The sequence below is a fragment of the Panthera onca genome, chromosome E3 (genome assembly GCF_046562875.1).
Source record: "Panthera onca isolate mPanOnc1 chromosome E3, mPanOnc1 haplotype 2, whole genome shotgun sequence".
Lineage (NCBI taxonomy): Eukaryota > Metazoa > Chordata > Mammalia > Carnivora > Felidae > Panthera > Panthera onca.
The window spans coordinates 31,750,977-31,770,476 of NC_138354.1; the positions used below are offsets into that span (position 1 = coordinate 31,750,977).

A 19,500-nucleotide genomic window follows, 5' to 3' on the forward strand; every position below is an offset into this window, starting at 1 on the left:
CTATGTAATGTGCACGGTAGAGGAGACGCCCCATCAGCCCAGGCAACCCGGTTAACAACCACATCATTCACAGGACAACCTACGCTTGGTTTACATGCGTCCACTCTGAGAGGTCCGCCATTTTCTCTTGTATTTCCACCATGGCCTAATTATAGAAGCGAGACTCCAAATGGGAACGTTTGGCCAAACCGGTAAGCCTTTTCTTTGTAAACCTAGTAGACAACTAAAATCGTGTTCGGTAGGAGCACAAAGATATTTACTTTCAATCAGAACCATTTTTTCATGTTCCAGAAAAGCTGTGGGTTTGTTAGCACCCACAGGTCATTTAAACTTAGTGAACATGACACAGTTTTCACCTCCTCGCAGCCTGCCATTACAGTCTGGAGGTGTCTGTGGTAAGTCATCTGAAAGAGGCAGCCGCTATGCGGGTCTCACTCGCAGGCACCAGGGAACACAGGAGGTTTTCTGCCTCAATTATTTTAAGCAAAAACCAAACGCCACGGAGAGCGGCACGGCAAACAGCATGATAAGGCCACTGTTTTACTTTCAAATGCAACAAGCTTAGCAGGACCCCAGATGCAAACAGCATGTGACACTGGTGGCAGAAGAGGGTAAGGAGCCACTTTAAATTCAGAGACGGTTCCCCAGAACATTCTGATGGACAAAAGGAAGGGTGCGGGTCCTCGAACAGCAGGCCAGGTTTGGGGTGATGGGAGATCTGGGACACTTGAAGGTTCCAAAGTAGAAAGGTCCCTCCTGGGTGAGCGACGATGATCCCTACAGGACAGCAGGTACCCACCACTGTTCCAGCCAAGGAGACGGTCCTCATAAGGAAAGCATCCGCCATTTTCCAAGTGCCCGCTGTGGCAAGGGGAGAGCATGTTGATGATGAGAGTGTGGGCTCCGCAATCAGAGACCAGGGGCCAAGTCTGGCTCTGCCACTCCCCAGGTAGTGACCCTGGGCAAGTCTTTTATTTCTTCACGCAACAACTAGCTCCTGAAGATCCGTTATGTGCCAGGCACTCGACACTGGACCTGCAGGCACGTACTAAGGGGGGGAACTGAATGCCAACAAGAAGCTTACGCTGCAACGGTGGGCCTCGGCAAATAAAGAACTACGTAATGCATCAGGTCGTGAAAAGTGCTGCAGCCGGAGGTGGGGGGAGGTTAAGCATGAGAAAATGGTGGTGTGAGTGCAAGGAAAGGCTCACCAAAGAGATGCCATCTGAGCAGAGACCAGAATAAAGTGAGGGAATGAGCCATACGAGGCCCTGGGAGAGAGCATTCCCAGGAAGAGCAAGGGTGACGGGACGGCTGAAGGATAACGGATGAGAGAGAGAACAGGAAGTGAGACCACAGAGAAGGGGGCAGGGGGTTGGAGGGGAGGATAGTTTACTGTGAGCAAGAACAGGAAGGGCCCCCAAAGATTCAGAACAAAAGGCAGGAAAATCAGACATTTTTTAAAAGATCATTCTACCAGCCACATGAAGGGGCGAGTGGGGAAAATGGGAGGGCGTGTGCGGGGCCTGGGGGCGGGAGGCAAGGCTCAGGTCGCCCTTCAGGGAAGAACCTGCCGTTCTGTTTCCAGGAGGGCAGTTAGCCGACAACGTCCAGCGACAGCACTCCCAGAGGTATAGGGAAGACGCTAACATATCCGATGTGGGGTTAGAGCGAAGACAGGAGTCGCGCTCCCACCACCATCTTTGGCCTCAGGAACCTGAACGAACGAGGCCATCGTTTCACCGAGCTGGGGAAAGGGCGGGTGTGACAGAGAAGAGGCGGGTGCCCACCAGGGGGCTGGTGTTCAGACAAGAGGTGGGTGCCCACCAGGGGGCTGGTGTTCAGACAAGTCAGGTTTGGCACAACCACTGGCCATGTGAGAACAGGCGGCAGGAGCCCAGGAGCGTGTGAGTCCAGAGTTCCAGGGAGACGGGAGGCTGCGCATCTCAAGTCAGAAGTTAACGGTGTAGACACCGTAACGCCACCGGACTGGATGAGATCATCCATCCCCTGGAAGCGGAGTCTCCTCCGTTGTGAAATAGCGGGAGCCCAACCCCCGAGAGCCGCGGGAGGAGCCACCCCGACGTGGGCAAACACTCAGCTCAGCGGGGCTGGGAGTACCGACGCTCTTACTGCTGAGCTCGCCACTGAGCCGTGACGCGTCCTTGCCGGCCACACTACTCGGCACTTTACAGCATTTCCTGTTCTCACAATAGACACGCAAGGTGGGTACTAACAACCCCCAAAATGACCTTCCGGGGGGTTCTATGACTTGCCCAAGGTCAGACAGCTATTAAGCGATGGGATCAGAAAAAACTCAACCCGTGCCCTCCCCCTGCCACGTGCTGCCTGTCCGGCCCCGTCAGCAGCTGAGTAAGTGAGCATCTTGCTCACGTTCTCACTCAGTCCTCGGTCCAGCAGGCAATCATGGGGTCCAAAGGCTAAGGAGAACTCGGGAAAGAAGGGGGCAGGGGACAGGGGGCACGGTGGTTCTCGCCCCACCCCAGGGCTGTGACAGAGACAGAGGAAAGACGCTGCCACCGGCCCCCATGTGGCCCCAGGTTCACCAAATCAGGTGCCGCCCGGACAACAGCCTGGAATCTCTCAGGACAGACGCTCTGGGGGCCTGCTCATTCAGCACTCAACATGTCATGCCTTTCCAGGGACAGGGCAAAAGATGAACCATGGCTGCCATTCAGCTACTTTTGATCTTGGAGTAGGAAGTCCCCGAAAGCTAAGACATCCTTATCCGAACTTGAACTTCTCTTGAGAAGCCAGGCCCTCATACTTGGGGCTGTTGAAAAGCCGGCTGTTCTCCCGGTGCGGGAACGGTTCGCTCACATGGACTGCGTCACACGCTTCAGCCCCAACACCACTGGCAGCAGTCGAGAGCCAGATGAGCTCCTGTTACCCGAGCCCTACACACCACACAACTCCCACGTGAGTCGCAGCCTCTCACTTAAGGCTCAGAACACCGCTGCACAAAATCTCCATTGCAGAGATGAGAAAATAGAGGTTTGGGTTTAATTGCACACACACACACACACACACACACACACACACACACAGTAAATGATCGGCCATGTTATACAAACCCCAGTCGGTCTGGTCTCAAAACCCCGTGCTACACACCCCCCCTTCACCACACTTGCATCCCTGCCATCTGGAGGAGCCTACTCGCCAGGGCGGTCCCCATTCCACAGATGGCAGAATTCCAAGGCCATGCGCCACAACTCCAAGGGAGACCTACTTTCCTATGTGCACACACACCCCCTTACGGTTTTGGCTGCCTCGTGGCGTAAGAAGACTAAAAATTTCCAGTTCTCCTGAGAGTTGCAACCAAATTCTTCCAAAACTTCATATAAACCCACCCGCCTGCCAGAGGATTCTCTGGTTTAAAAAAAAAAAAAAAAGAGTGAGAGACAAGCAAAAAAGCAGGGGGCTTGTGTGATAGTCAGGCCAAGAGAAAGTGATCTAAAGAATGCCCTAGGGTGGGATATCCATGCCAGCGTGATCTATCCAAAGAGTGCGGACTCATCTGTATCCCTGAAGATCAGAACCAGGAACCAAGGGATTGAGAGAGATAGGTTTTTTTTAGTAACAGGCGACGCATTATGTACGACGGGAAGTGTGTGCAGACTCACGGGCATCCCTAGGTTCACATCTTGGCCCTGCCACCAACTAGAGTGAGACCTTACACACGTCACTTTATTTCTTTGAGCCTCGGTTTCCTCCTCTGTAAAATGGGGAGGGTACCTCTTGTGAGGATTAACCAAGACAAGACTACAAAGCATCTTATATCCCCACTCCAAGCATTAAAGATAGGATAGGTTCTTAAAAACAAAGGCAAAGTAACAGCCTGCCTTCTTTTTCAAAACAGAAACCCTCTTCATTAGAAACTTCCATCCTGCCTAGGTCTCTCCAGACAAAGATGCTCACCTGTTCAGATGCCGCATCTCTGTTCCAAGAGCTCATCTAAATGTACAATACGGGCACAAGGGCAGCTGGGAATGATGGCAGCGTAAAACCAGAACTGTTTTTACACGCTCGCCAAACGCATTTTCACCTGCTCATGTGATGGAGCCTAGCAGAGGCTCTGAGAGAAACTTGAGAGAAACTTTCCCTTTCAGTGAAAAGCATCTGGACAGTGAGACAGGAGAAAAGCTGTCACCCTACTGATGCAGGTCTTCTGTGAAAGCCAAGGGCATGACACGAACTTTCAGAAAGCAGGGAGGCTCTCCACCTGAGATCATTTCAGCTGAAGGAAGCCCTCCTAGTAACACCCTACCTTCGGAGAGCAGGGAATTACACGAAATGTCCAGAATTGGCAAACTCACATAACCAGAAAGTGGTTTCACAGTGGTGACCACTAACGGGTTCAGGATTTCTTTTGGGGGTGATGAAAACGTTCTGGAGTTAGAGCGGTGATGGTCACCCATCCTGGTGAATATACTAGAAAACACTCAATAGTGTACTTAAAACATGCAAATCGTAGGTGATGTGAATTCTACCTCGATTTAAAAAAAAAAATCCAACACCTAACTATAGAGCATAGCAAGCACCACGGTCTCCCCTTCCAACCCAAGCCCGCCCCTCACTGTTGTTACGTGATTCTATGTGCACATACGTACACGCTTGCGTGCTCTTACAGGTTGGGGCACACGTTGCATAGCCCCCCGTCACTCCACGACCAGCCTTGGCGACCACCCTGAGCCAGCACAGGCAGACGGGCTTCGTCATTCATCACAGGGTGCAACCACAATCTTTTCCACCAGCACCTGGAACGGATCCCAGTTCAATACTGCCACAATCCACAGCCTTGTGCCTGTCTTTACGCACGGTTAGGAACCTTTCTCTGGACGCCTAGGAACACAGCCGCTAGGTCAAAGGGTATGTACAACTTAAATTGTAATAGCTGACGAAAGGTTCCCACCGCCCAGATTTCCAGAGTGTTCTGTGACCCCGAACTGTCACCTCACTGCCGTGGGCCTCCGCATCGTCGTGGATGAAACCAAGCAGAAGACTTTTGAGTCGATTTCGGTTCTGATGTTCATTTTGCAGTCCAGGAGATCCAGAGGAAGCATGACAAGATAGGAGGGGTGCTGGGGCAAGCGGCAAACCAGAGCTCATGGCACGGCCACTGCAGCCGGGCACCCGAGAAAGGCCAAGGCAGCAGGCAGAAGGACAGAGATGCCAGAGGGCTGAAACGCATGTGCTCGGTGCCCCCAGACTGGAGAGCTGCAGGGCAGGGACATGCACCCCCGAGGTGAGGGACCGGAGCCTGGGCTCGGAGGAGCAACCTCTCCAGCCCACAGGGAACAGCAGCACGTACGTTAAGCAGCTACGGGACACTCACCACGCCTGAAGCCACAAGGACACAGCCAGTCAACAAAAGCCAGTAATACAAAAGATTTAAGGCAGGGAATTTTGTCAAGGGGAGGCGTTTTTTTTTGTTTGTTTGTTTTTTTAACACTCACACAATTCATGTTGAAAACTCACAATCTGTCTCTGTTCCAGGCACCCACAGCAGGGCAATGTCAAGGCTGAAACAGGGACGCCCAGAACAGAGGCAGGAAAGAAAAATCCACATCCCTGAGACTCAAGGTCAGAGCTGATGTTTCAGACGGGGTGCGGGGGTGGGGGACTACTGATGGGTTTAGAAAAGAAATCCTTCTGAAAGCTCACCTCGCTTACAATTCTCAAGAATGCTACAAGGTCAAGTCACCCTGGAAAGAAAAGAGGGATCACAGAGAAGCACAGGAAGAGCCTCAACGTGGCAGCTGCCTCCTAAGGGGACAGAAGAACAGGGAACATCCATGTTCATGGGGAAGAGCAAAGGTCCAAGCGGGACAGAGGCCAATGCAGTGGGGGGGCAGGAGAGAGGAGGGAGGGAGGGAGAAGGGAAGGGTGCTCGTGGACAAGGTGGTGACACCACAGGCAGGTCCATTAGATCGGTGGGACTCTAAGGGTGGACCGTGGGCCACCCTCATCAGAATCACCTGGCGAGCGAGGGATGGATGGGAGTGGCAAGTGGTAAAAGGCAAGGTCCAAGACCCGGCTCCCAGAATTATTTCAATCAGTCTGAGGGGAGAGTCAGAAAGTTGCATTTTGACAAATACTCAGGTGATTTCAATGCACGAAGTTTGAACCAGTACAGTAAGCAATGAGAGAAGTCCTATGCACAGCAACTAGGAACTGAGAGAACAGGCATATCCCCGCACTCACCCGTAGGGGCCACAAGGGACCCTCCAGGGCTAGCCCCAATCATCCCCTCCTCGGGGCTCCGCGGAGCTCACCAGGCACAGCACCTTCAGTCACGGCTTTTACCCAGGCTGCTGGGCCAGGGAAGCCAGAGACATACCTTGGCGGTGGCCACAGCACAACGCAACATAATGAGGGCTTGTTCTAGCTGACGGAAGGCAAAAAGAGGGAGGGCTCCAATCCACCAGTGACGTCACCAATCCCACCCACACTGGGAGGGAGCCCATGCCACCTCCCCTCAAAGCTGGGGCAGACGGACCACACGGCCTGGCCTTGACCGCTCTGGGTTCTCAACAATTCCCTGGATATCTAGAAGTTGAGCGTTTCCTTCCCACGTGAGCAACAGACTTTGACATATTTGGAACATGATAATATATGACAAACCAGGAGGCTATTTCAAAAAGACCACAGAGATGTTCTGCAACCCTGACAACTTTCAAAAAATCTTAATTATATCTAAGAACCCAAAGCAAGGAAGATTTGGAGGAAGCTGACGATGGAAGGGACAAGAGGAGGAATCCGGGGAAGAAACTGGAACATTCTAAGCCAGAGGGCTGAATCTACCTCTCTCTGCATGGATGGGCTGTTTCTGGTCTGCATATGGTAGTGTCTTCATACTTGACTATTACATTCAGATAATGATGGAAGCATAAAGTCCTCTTCATCCTGAGAGCCAAGGAAACTTCCTAAGGGAGGCTAGAAGTCCTCTAAGGTGTCTGTATATTAGATTAAAGTAAATAACAAAATAACCACTCTCTCCATACTTGGCACCCGTGAGGAGAGCTGGGTGTGCCAGCTGACTCCCAAACTATGAAAAGTCCCATGGATCATGAGCAGATAGAAAGTGTTTCTTCCTCTTGGCAGGGAAGGTAGAAAGGCAGATAAACTGTGTAAGACATATAAACACTGGTCTTAAGCACCCCAGTTCCTGACACAGGGTTCCCAAGTCCCTTGGAATGTCCTGAGAGAAGTATCCTATGTTCCAATGAGGTAACTCTTGGTGGGCTGCAGGAAGGGGTCTGGTCACCAGAAACACCAAGCGGTGATTAGAAGCTTGGAACGTTCCGTCCCACCCCCGTCCTCATTCGAGGGGAGAAGGGTCAGAGGTTGAGTTCATCATGATTCATTATGTCTATGTGATCAAGTACCCACAAAAGTTCCTAATCTGGAAGGATCCGAGAACTTCAGCACTGGTGAACACGTCCATGTGCTTGTAGGGTGGCACACCCCAACCCCATGGGGACAGAAGCTCCCGTGGTCAGGACCCAACCACACCTCACCTTGTCTACCTCTTCATCTGGCTGTTCACCTGTATCCTTTCTAATATTTTTTATACACCATTCAACGTAAATAAATATTTCCCTGAGTGCTTGGAGCCATTCTAGAAATTGCTGAACCCGAGGAAGGGGTGGTGGGAACTCCAATTTATAGCCAGTCACTCCAAAGTGCAGGTGGAGACCTCGGACTTGAGACTGGCATCTGAACGGAGGCCACCTTCTGGGACGGGCCCCGAGGCTGTGGTGTCTGCACTAACTCTGGTTCATCAGAACTGAACTCAACTTCAGGACACCCGGTTGGTGTCCCCAGAGTCAGGGAATGGTTCGTGTGGGAAAAATCCCCACACATTTGGTGTCGCAGTGTTGCGAGTCGAAGAAAGCATTTTTTGCCGTTACAGACACAACTCATTCTCCAAAAGCATTCTAGGATCCTCATGCCAGAAGCTCGTCTGTTCCCCCAGTACATGCACGCGGAGTGGTGGCCATGGGTCACATGCTCTGGACCCCACGGGGAGCGGGACACAGTAAGCTGCTGCCTTCCTAGAATTGGCACCTGATTGGTGGCAAAGGAGCCAAAAAAGGGTATAATTTCCGGTGGTAACAATGGCCATGCAAAATATAAAAACCAGGAGGAAGTGCCATGGGGAAGAGCTCCTCAGACAAGGGGAGAATTCGGCTTCTCCGAGGAGACAAGACGGGTTAGGAACTACCGCAGGGGACAACATTCTGGCAAAGGAACGGTGAAGGCTATGGCACGGGACAGAGGGGGCTTCTTCGAGGACACAAAGGAGGCCGGTGTGGCTGAGGCATGGTGAACAGGGTGTGTGGGGGCAGAGGAGCCCAGAGGGCAGGCATCAGGTGCATCACACGGGGCCTCAGGGACCATGGGGAGAATGTTCCACCTTATTCTCACGAGCAAAGCCAGGGGAGGGTTTCTAGAATATCATTCGTTTGCTTATTTTTAAGTTGCTCTGATGGTTGTGTGAATTATGGATGGCTAAACAACACAACTGGAAGAGAAGAGAGCAGTTAGGAGCTGCTACAACGTTCCACACAAGACACGGTGGCAGCCTGAGCCAGGCTCATGGCGGTGAGATGGCAGAAGCTGCTGGCCCTCTTTGAGGTGGGTTGGGGGCGGGTTATGGAGGAGACAAGACCTCCTGACCACAATGGGAGGTGCAGTCTGTCGAGAATCTAAGGTTGACTCCCAGGTTTGAGCAACCAGTTAGCGGCACGCACGGAGACAAGTGTGGTAGGCAGTGGGGTTTGGGTGGTTTGGGTCTCCCCAAAGTGAGCACACGTGAATCCCTGGAAGCTGGGAATGTGTCACCTTGCATAGCACCTCCGTGACTCTGAATTGGGAGATTATCTCGGGTTATGTGAGTGAGCCCCCTCTAGTCACCCAAACCCTTCGAAGAAGAGAACTTGCTCTGGCTGGAAGGCAGGGGATGCTGCAAAGGAGAAGTCAGACTCCGCGTGCGACAAGCAGTCAGTGTGCCACTGGTGGTGTGGGACGTAGAGGCTGCGTGCGGGGACTGGAAGAGGTCTGCGGGGGTGGGAGTGCCCGTGACAGCCGGCAGAGAAACGGGGACCTAAGTTCTATGATCACTGGGACATTATTTCCGCAACACCCGGACGAGCAAGGAAATGGTTTCTCCCCCAGACCTTCCGGAGAAGAACCCAATCCTGCAAACACCTCAGTTTCAGTCCAGAGAGATCCACATCAGACTTGTGACCGTCAGACATTTAATAATACGCTAACATGGCTTCAAAGGCCGTGATGTTTGTTACTGCAGCAAAAGCAAACTAATACAACCGGGAAGACAGAGGAGGAACCGGAGGCCGGGTGGCAAGACCAAGCCTCTGGCTCTGCCATCGCATATCCGCGGAGCAGGCCAGAAGGCAGGGGGTCACGGACAGCTGGAACGACACACAGAGAGGCCTCAAGTCACTCCCGCCTCCTCCACCATCACCTGCAAGAGAGCTAAGACAGACGGCGGCACAGCGTGTCCTCCACAAATCCCGGCGGCGTGAATGTGGACCGTCACCCGCAGCCAACCTCCTCCAAGAGCTGCCTAACCAGGTGCTCGTGGCACTTCTCCTCCCACTGTCTGAACGCTCTCCCACCAGGCTCTCCCCCACCTGCTCCAGCCCACGTCACCGCTGGCGGGCGCCCGATTATTCCACAGGTCACCTGCCCCCATCTCACTTCGTCCATCAGCAACGTCTGACACCGGTGTTCACAGTCTCCACCTTCAAGCATGTTCTTCACTGGGCTTCCAGGGCCACACACTCTCCCTCGGTGTCCACCCCCCCGCCCCAGGCACTGCCTCTCCGTCACCCTAGCTGGCACGTCCTCCTCCTTCCTACAAGCTCTCAAGGTGGAAGGCCCCAGCGCTCAGTCCTGGCCCATCTACACTCTCTCTCCCAGGGATCTCATCCCATCTCAGGCCCTAAGCATCTTGGTTTGTCCACACCTTCCACGTGTATTTCCAGCCCAGGATGCACACGTATCCTTCCCGTCTCCTCTCCCACACCCAGCCACCTCCAACACAGCACGTCTGCACCAGAAGTCCCGTTTGGTCGCACGAGGGCTGCTCTGCCCAAAGCCATCCCCGTCCCGGTCAACTGCAAGGAGAAGCTTCTGGTTGCTCAGGGCAAGCTCCTCCCGGCCATCCCGTGCTGCTCTCGCTCACACCTCACCGCCCAAGTTCCGGGAAATCCTTTCCTGGACACCCAACATCGACACCCAGCCAGAGCTCACCCAGGTCTCGGCCACCACCTCCCAGCTGGATTCCTGTGACCACCGCCTTGCTCTCCTCCCTGCCTTTGGCCGTTCTCGCCTAGACGCTCATCTCTGGACAGCAGCCAAAGTGATCCTCAACAACTAAGTCAGGTGATACTCCTCTCTCGAAACCCTTCAGTGGCTTCCCCTCCCCGCCCCCACCCCCGCCCAGTTTCTGCACAGAAAAAAACACAACCTCCTCACAGCAGTGCATGAGGCCTTGCAGGAGGTGAGCCACTAGAACCTTCTGTGACTTCACTTCCTTCCTAGTCACTCCTTGCTGTCCCTGGGATGTGCCAGGCACACTCCCACCCTAGGCCGTTCCCAGGCCACCTCCTTCTGCCTCAAATGTTCTCCCACCCGCTGGCCACGGCTCCCTCGTTCAAGCTCGCGCTCAACCAGCACCTTCTCAGCGAAGCTCCTCCTTGCGTGCCTCTGGTCAGACACTCCCGGTCCCCTCGGCCCGCTCGGTTTTTACTTTTCCTCCAGAGCAACTGTCACCTTGCAACAGGACATACATTTTTTTTACCCTATTTGCTGATGACGGTGAGTCTCCCTCAACCAGAAGGTAAGCCCACCAGGACAGGGACCTTCACGTGGTTCATTCACTGGGAGCCCAAATGGCAAGGAGAGTGGCCTATGACTGCCAGTTAACAAGTGTTTTTATAAAGGAATTAATGGATGAAAAAATAAGCAAATACTTCCAGGTGAATGCCCGGTCCCTGGAGGCTCACGGCCCCAAGGACTGTGTGCCCCCCATCTTTGGGCCCAGCACGTGGGAGGGTTGGAGGGCACCAGCCGAACGGACAAATGACTACTTCCTGTGGGTCAGACCCACAGAGATGAGCCCCAGTACCACCAGCTTCTCCGTGTGGGTCTGAAAATTCCTAGAACCCCACACGCAAACCCTCCTCTACCCTCATCCCCAGCGGGCGGTCCAGACGGCGAGGACAAAGCCGGCCAGGGCTGAGGTTTGCTGGGCTGGCGCCCAAGTGGATCTGAGGAACAGTTACAAAGGTGGAAGGGCCAGGGGCTCCCCCGCGATGGGCGCCGTGCCACCTGGAGGAGCAGCCGGTGGTCCAAAGGCTCCGAGTGGCTGGGCGCCCGGGGCCCCTCAGGCAGCTGCTGCCTCTCAGAGGTGTGACCAGGGGACGCAGGGAGCTTTCCCAGAGACGCCCGAGGACTGAGGGGAGGCCGCCAGCACCAGGAGGAGGTTACGAGGCAGGTGTCGGGACAGGGGCGAGAAACCCAGGGCACGGGTTCCTCCAGGGCTGAGCCCATGTTCACGGAGAGGTAATAAGCATGCAAGAGAGTGTGATTACAGCACCCAATTTAATTCTCTTCTCCAGCCTATCAAGTTCATACAGCCCCCCGTTTTGGAGAGGGCAAGACCGGATTCCCGAGAAATCGAGGAGCCAGTGGGTGGTGAGGCAGACCAAGGAGGTCTCATACTTTCAGAGGACACTGGATGAGGTCACCAAGGGGGAACCCCAACCCAGAATTTCTCAAGCAGGACCTCCCAGTTTTCCGGCTTACAGACAGGAAGTTCATATGCTTTGGGACCCGGTAGGCGTGGGTGGAAGGAGGGGTAAAAAGCCTTCCTTTAAATCTGTCACTCTGAGGTTTGAGGATGGGGCTCGCGAACAGTCTTCTCTGTCATTTAATTCTGTTTCTGGAAGTCCTTATGGATCATTTGTGACAAGGGGGTCTGGAGGAGTGCGGCGATTTTCTTTAAAAATATTTAGTTGGGGCACCGACTAAATACTAGTTGGTGTCTCGGTCGGTTGAGCGTCCACCTCTTGACTTCGGCTGAGGTCATGATCTCACGGTCTGTGGGTCTGAGCCCCACACTGGGCTCTGCGCTGACAGCACGGAGCTTGCTTGAGATCCTCCCTCCTCTCTCTCTGCCCCTCAACTGCTCTCACTCTCTCTTCAAAATAAATAAAGAAACTTAAAAAAAAAGTAAAGTAAAAACTAAAAATATTAAGTTAATGGCTTCTGCATCACAAACTTCAGGCATTAAAAACCCTAAGAAGTAACAAACTGCAGGTCCGTGTCTGGGGGACTGTGCCCGGCCCTTCCTGCCCCTAACTTTTCAGTCCCTCTATCGACCATGCTTCCTCATCCTCCTCTGGGCCTTTGCACATGCCCTTCCATGTGCCCTTTCCTACCTGGAAACTTCTGCCCACCGAAGCCCAGCTTATCCTTCAGGGATTGTCTTATGAGATTCTCCACAGGAAGTCTTCTCGGCCCGGCCCTGCCCCAGCCCAGGTGAGGGCGTGCACTCTGGGCTCCCCGAGCCCTCCAACCCGGCCCACGACACACTTTGAGAAGGCTTCTTGACCTCCCCACATGCCCTCCCCAGCCTCCCGCAAGCCCCACGAGGGACCTCCTGTATCCCAGAGCCCAGGCACAGGGCTGGCACCCAGCAGGTGCTTAAGCAACATCTGGCAGGTGAAATAGAAGGCAAAGAAACGAGAGCGGAAATGCAGGGCAGGATGGTTCAGCACACGGATGGGTGCCAGTCACCCACTGGCTGACACCGTGCTTACTACGGGCCAGGAGGCATCCTCAGAGCTTTTACACATATTCCCACCACTCTCAGCAACAAGCCTACCAAGTAGCCTCTGCCCCATTTTACCCGTGAGAAAAACAGGCACAGAAAAATCAGGGCACTTAGCTCAAGCCCACCACTGGAGAGTCGTGAACTCAAGGTACAAACCCAGCAGGCGGTTCTAGATCTGTCCCTTCAGCTCCGCATCACACCCTGCCAGACTCTGTACAGCGGCCCCACCTGGACCACACCTCCTGGTGTCCCTGTGCTTGTGCAGGCACTGCCCTCACTGACCTGGACTTGGCTGTGACACTCGCTCTGGCCAGCAGGTGTGACACAAGCAGAGGCTGCCACGTCCGGCAGGAACACTCCCGAGAGCCCTGAGACGACCAGGAACGCCTAAGGCCGAGCAGGGCGCGTGGACACTTCGGGTGAAGGAGGACCAAGGGACGTGGCCGCCAGCCAGAACGCGGGTGCAGATGCACCAGCCACAGCTGGCCCGGCGCCCCCCCCCCCCCACCCGGTCCTCCGGGCCACTGGAGCTGAGGCCTCAGGTGACACAGAGCAGAGATGAGCATCCCGGCTGTGTCCACCGAATCTCTGCCTCACACAAATGTGAGCAAATGCAACAGTGGCTGTTTTAAGCCACTAACTTCTAGGGTGATTTGTTAAGCAAAAACAGGTAAGAGAAGCACGGCCTCGCTTTCCCAGACACGACCACGCAGACCCAGTGGGGTACTTCTCAAGTCCTTACTCGTTCGGCTACGCTCACACAGCCCAACCGTGCACCTGTCACTTTCTGGGTCCAGGATTCGGCAGAGGAGAGGGAAAAGCCCCCGTTCTCTAGAGCTGACACTAGTGGGGGGTAGCCAGGGAAGCCAACAAACCAGTTTTTATGTCAAACAGTGCAAAGAGCTACACAGAAAACTGAAGCTAGGTTAGGGGTGCTGTTACACAAAGAACAGTCTCTCGCTAAAGTGGTATTTAGCTGAAGACCTTGGGGAGAAAGGGAGAAGGGCATATAAAGATCTGGAAGTGGAACATACCAGGCCAAAGAGGCAGCAAGAGTCTGGAGACTGCAACATGCCAGAGGGGAAGGAGCAGAGGTGTCCGGGGCAGGACGGCGGAAGGAAAACGGAGAAGAGGGAAGGGCCAGACTACGTGGGGCTGTGAGGGGGAAGGTATGAAAGGAAGCCCGAGAGGCTAGAGGGGACATGACCCAACTTCTATTTTCCAGGGCCCCCCATGGCAGCAGCAGAGACTCACAGCAGGGAAGGCGCAGCCACGGTGGGAGCAGGGCCACCAGCAGAGGCTGCCGCGACAATCCCAGCACGTGCCGACGACCTCTCTCAACTGGGGAGGCAGGTGGGCTCAGAGCTGTGGGTCTCACCTTTGTCTACCTTTCTCGGAGACGAAAATGAGAGCGTCACTCTTGCACAACGGCAAAGCTGGAACACGAAACACACGTGGCCGCCGTCACAGGTGGTTTTCTTTTTGAAGACACACACTAATGGTACCTCCCAAGCATGCCACCTAAGGAACCCAATCGAAAGACAAGCAAACCTAGCCTGGAGACCGCCTGAAAGGGGGACTTTTTCAGCCTTCACTGAGCCTGAAAATAAACAATATTGTAATGCTCTGCTGGGTAAAGCCACTATGGAATGTGGGTCCTGCTGCGCGTTTTGTAAATGGAACACTGAACCGACGTCTCTCCGGGAGGAAAAGCTGCACCTGTGTCAATCACGGACCACGGGCGCCTTCCTCGTTACGAGTCACTGCTCATTTCAGTCACTCACTTATTCGCTTCATCTGGAAGAGGAGCTGCTCTAAGCGGGAAGGTATTTATTTTTACCCAAAGAATCGTTTTCAGGGAAAAGCAGGAGGAAAGAGACCGTGTGAGCCATAGGGAACTGAAGCAGAGGCAGAAAGACTGAACCAAGAATATAGTCTGAAAGGAAAGGGTTCAATCTAAAAACATAAGACACGGAGCCCTGGTCGTGTCCGTTTCCTCGGCCAAATGCTTGCATCTTCCCTTAATTCCCATCGTCCTCGCCCCAGCTTCCAACTACTGCACCTGGCTTGCTGAAAGCTGCAGGGGCCAACAGCTCAAGTGGCACAGACCTTGGCCGTCACCAATTCTCTCTCCACAGTTGGACAATGTAATAAGTCCAAAAGGCCAATTTGATCCCTGTTTAGGACTCTTGAAAGACACTCCATTCTTCTTAAAGCAAAGACCAAATCCTTTCCTGGAACCTGTGAGGCCTGGGGTGCTCTGGGCCACCCCCCATTCCTTCACCCTGAGCCCTGACAATACCGGCCTCTCCTCGGTTTTTCTGCCACCTGTTCCTCCTCCTGCTTTGGACTTTCTCCCCCTGCGAGGCAACGAGATAAACCTGATGTGGAAGGGGAATGCCTTCCTCTTTCAGGTCTGAGCTCCAGCTCCTCCTCACCGGAGCTAGACCTGACCCACACCCCAGTCCGCAAACCTGAGTAGATGTGTCACAGCTCTGGTCTTTGACGGTGACCACGGTGGGCCGGGGTCATTGGTCCCAGCACATCACAAACTGGCCCTTCTGTACTGCTGATACTGAAAGGTTCCTCTTTGACTCTAGAACTCAACTTAGCGCTGTTTTTGATCCAAAGACCCCCAAGCTGTGACCCCCCCCAAAACGGAGGAGGGACTAGCTCTAAGGATGATCAGTTGTCTCCACCAGCATCCTGTCCCTTCCTCACACCATCCAAGGTCATACGTCACAACGTCTGCCAGCTCCACGTCCTTGGAGACCTCAAGAGCTGCGCGCTTCTCCAAAACCAGGAGCCACCTGACTTCACACCAAACTTTTTTCAGTGTTAACCTGCAGCAGTCCGAATTACCAACTCCAAGGAACAAGATGACAAGATCAACACGTGGGGTGCCTCTCTCAGTCATCCTCAGAACTTTGCAAGGAAAGTAAGAACAGAAATAAAAACACAACAGCTAACATCTATGGAGTGCTCTCTATGTGCCAGGCACTGTGTTCCTTATCTTTTGTGGGCTCCCTGAAGTTTCACAAAAACTCTACAGAGTGAACATTGTGAGTAAGATCCTTATTTCACAGATGAGAAAGGGGAACCTTAAGGAAATGACTAGCGCTGTGCCCTCCCCCAACCAACTCATCTCTCTAGAACACACCATCCACCACCAAACCAGCCTGCCCCCAGAGCAGCTAACTCACTGTTTCCCATAAAAGAAACAGAAGCTGCTTCTGCAGGAAACAACTTTTATTTCAGAATTCATTGACCAAGGTCTCCGTCATCATCAGTCAGGAGAGATGCAAGGGTTATAAGCTAACCATCAACCACTGGTTTCAGTTTGGCAGGAAAAAAATAAAAGCAAAATTAAATGTCTTTAAGCACTATACTTTTAACCATGTGGAAGAGAAATTTCCCTTAAGTACCTAGGAAAAGTCCGCATTGCCTGTGCCAGGGCAAACACCTAAGAAGTGGACACTGTCCTTCAAAACACAAGCAGATGGAAAGAATTAAGACAAAGTCATCATAACATAGTCACAAGTAGTGCTCACTTCGGCAGCCCATGGACTAAGACTGGAACGATACAGAGAAGATTGGCATGGCCCCCGCGCAAAGATGACAGGCAGATTCGCAAAGCTTCCGTATTTTTCTGAGGATCCAAAATCCACAGAGAACTTATTCAACTCAACACCCTAAAACAAATAATCCAGCAAACAAATGGGCAGAAGACATGACTAGACACTTCTCCAAAGAAGACATCCAGATGGCCAACTGACACACGAAAAAATGTTCCACGTCACTCATCATCCGGGAAATAAAATCAAAACCACAATGAGATACCACCCCACACCCATCAGAATGGCTAACATTAACAACTCAGGCAACAATAGATGTTGGTGAGGGTGCGGAGAAATGAGGATCTCTTGTAATGCTGGTGGGAATGCAAACTGGTGCAGCCACTCTGGAAAACAGTGTGGAGGTTCCTCAAAAAATTAAAAACAGAACTACCCTACGACCCAGCACTACTTGGTATTTATCCAAGAGATACAGGTGTGCTGTTTTGAAGGGGCACATGCACCCCCATGTTTACAGCAGTGCTATTGATAATAACCAAAGTATGGAAAGAGCCCAAATGTCCACTAATAGATGAGTGGATAAAGAAGATGTGGGATATATATACAATGGAGTATTACTTGGAAATCAAAAAGAATGAAATCTTGCCATTTGCAGCTATGTGGATGGAACTGGAGGGTATTATGCTAAGTGAAATTACTCAGTCAGAGAAAGACAAATATCATGACTTCATTCATATGGACTTTAAGAGACAGAACAGATGAACACAAGGGAAGGGAAGCAAAAATAATATAAAAATTGGGAGGGGACAAAGCACAACAAACTCTTAAATATGGAGAACAAACAGAGGGTTACTGGAGGGGTTGTGGGAAGGGGGGTGGGCTAAATGGGTAAGGAGCATTAAGGACTCTACCTCTGAAATCACTGTTGCACTATAAACTAATTTGGATGTAAATTAAATAATTTTTTTAATTTTAATGATAAAAAAGAATAGTAAGATTATCAACAATAAAAAAACCATCTTTTTGCAATCATCAAAAAAAAAAAAAAAGATAGTAGTCACACATATTGGGAGACGGGCACCACACTAGTCAGGGATTGACAGCACGGTCACAGTCCGTCACAGACAAGGAAGTGCCTATCAACCTTCTGAGGAGCTCCTCTTATCTCACCATTTGACAGGTGGTAAAACTGAGGCTGGGTCACATCACATCCCAGCCAAGGGCATGCAGTGAGTAAGGAAGAGTGCCAGGATTCGGCCTTAGACTGACCGATTCCATGGCCAAAGCTCTCAACCATCACATAAAGGATCCACCAAAAAAGGGCAACATTTTTCAATTTAGCTTTACCATTTAGAAGCAATTTTTACACAGGCGGGAAAAATCCAGTGCTCTATATCATAAGAAAAATGTGTGATTACCACTTAGGTGGGCCCTCCACCCGAGGCCCCACCAAACATTATAATTAGATCCACTAGTAAATTGCCACAACAAATCTGGAAGGAGAAACGTGACTGTTCTTTTGGGAACACAAAACTGTCGCTTCCAATTAAGTAACAGTAACAAATGGTGAGAAATGTGGCTCCTGGAGCTACGTGCATCTGTGTTTGCACATGAACCAGCCACCCTCCCGTGCGAGCGCGCCCGCATCGTTCCCTCCAGCCGCAGCCAATTCTCAGAGACGGGGGACGGGTTCTCAAAAATGGTAAAACCATCTTTCATTTACACAATACTGTCCCAATCAGTACTGAGAGGAAGATTTTTGTTTCTAGGAGGCACAAGAAACTGTTTAGCGCGTGTGACTTATGTGATTGTATGAAGGAAAAAACAGAATCTTCTTCCACCCTCAGAGCTAGACCCACTTGATCACCCTGAGGGGGCAAGAGTAGCCTCCAGGATCATAGTCAGGTTACCCAGCGACCTCCCATCCTGTGAGACCCTCAGCCCATGTATTCTCAGTTACTCATTCATCAACTCATCACAAGGCATCGGAGTTATCTGTCTGCAAAGGAGACGCCAGGCACGGGAGAGACGCCAAGAGCCAGGCGGCAGAGCGGGAGAAGGCTGGGGCTTGGGGATCGGTGGGGCCACACGGGAACCCTGCCCCCAGCACTAGCTCTACCAGCTGCGTGACCACCTAGGTGAGGGGACTGGGCTGTGGTTACGTGCAGCACGTGTCCCAGAGTGACATCGAATGCACAGTTCGTGCACGTGCAGCTAGGTGCACGCACCGCTGTGTACATGATACACCAGACCCGCACCGAGAGAGAAAGGAGAAAGGAACACCACTACCGGGTGCCACCCCACGTTTCCGCTCGTCGCGCCTGGGCACCAGGACGTGTGCACAAGAGATGCGTGGCCTGCTGCTCCCCCGGAGTGTTGGCGGCCATGTGCCCCCACTGCTAGGAGGCTCCTACTCAATGAGAGGTTGTAGGGCTTGACACTGTGTGAGAGTGTGGGTGCCGGAACGACCTAGCTCTTAAGTGCCCGCCAGCCACCGCGTGTGGGCTTTGACTTCAGAATCAACCATCCGTTCCGCTGCCGGAAGCACCAACACCCACAAAATGATACCTTCCCAGGGGATTTCCCAGAATAATTCCAACTACTGGGGGTTCCCACTGTCCACCCTGGTGAGAACCCAAGCCCTGCAAGAGCCACAAGGGACCCTGTGACACTGGGTGCAAAGTCTCAACAGGGATCCTCCGACGTCACCCACGTGACTCACGGAATGCCGTCCGCGCACGGTAACAGTAACGAGCAGGGCTTCCGGGGGCTGGTGATCCCGCCCACATCCGTGAGGACAGAGCCGACCCCGCCATCAACGCCCTCAGAGTTTTCTAAACGGACCCGAAACCCAACCGAACATCTGTTTAACCCAATTAAATGCCCAGGGGTGTCTGGGCCAGAACAAAGGTCCAAACAGGCCATCAGCATCCTTGAACAGACAAGAGGCGTCTCTTGAGCCCAGCAGTGACTCGACTACAGAGCCGCTTACTGAGAGGCCCGGCCAACCCTCTCTCGGGAACACAAAATGCTACC

General features: G+C 52.7%; 1 protein-coding gene and 1 non-coding gene across 5 annotated transcripts in view; one reads left to right on the forward strand and one right to left on the reverse strand.

The window, feature by feature from the left end:
* Positions 1-19,500, reverse strand: part of SNX29 (sorting nexin 29) — a 497,129-nt gene that overhangs the window by 245,368 nt on the left and 232,261 nt on the right. The gene's annotated exons all lie outside the window — the stretch shown is intronic.
* LOC132689819 (U6 spliceosomal RNA) lies at positions 16,433-16,539 on the forward strand. Its single transcript, XR_009615166.1, has one exon. It is a non-coding gene; the product is annotated as a U6 spliceosomal RNA (small nuclear RNA).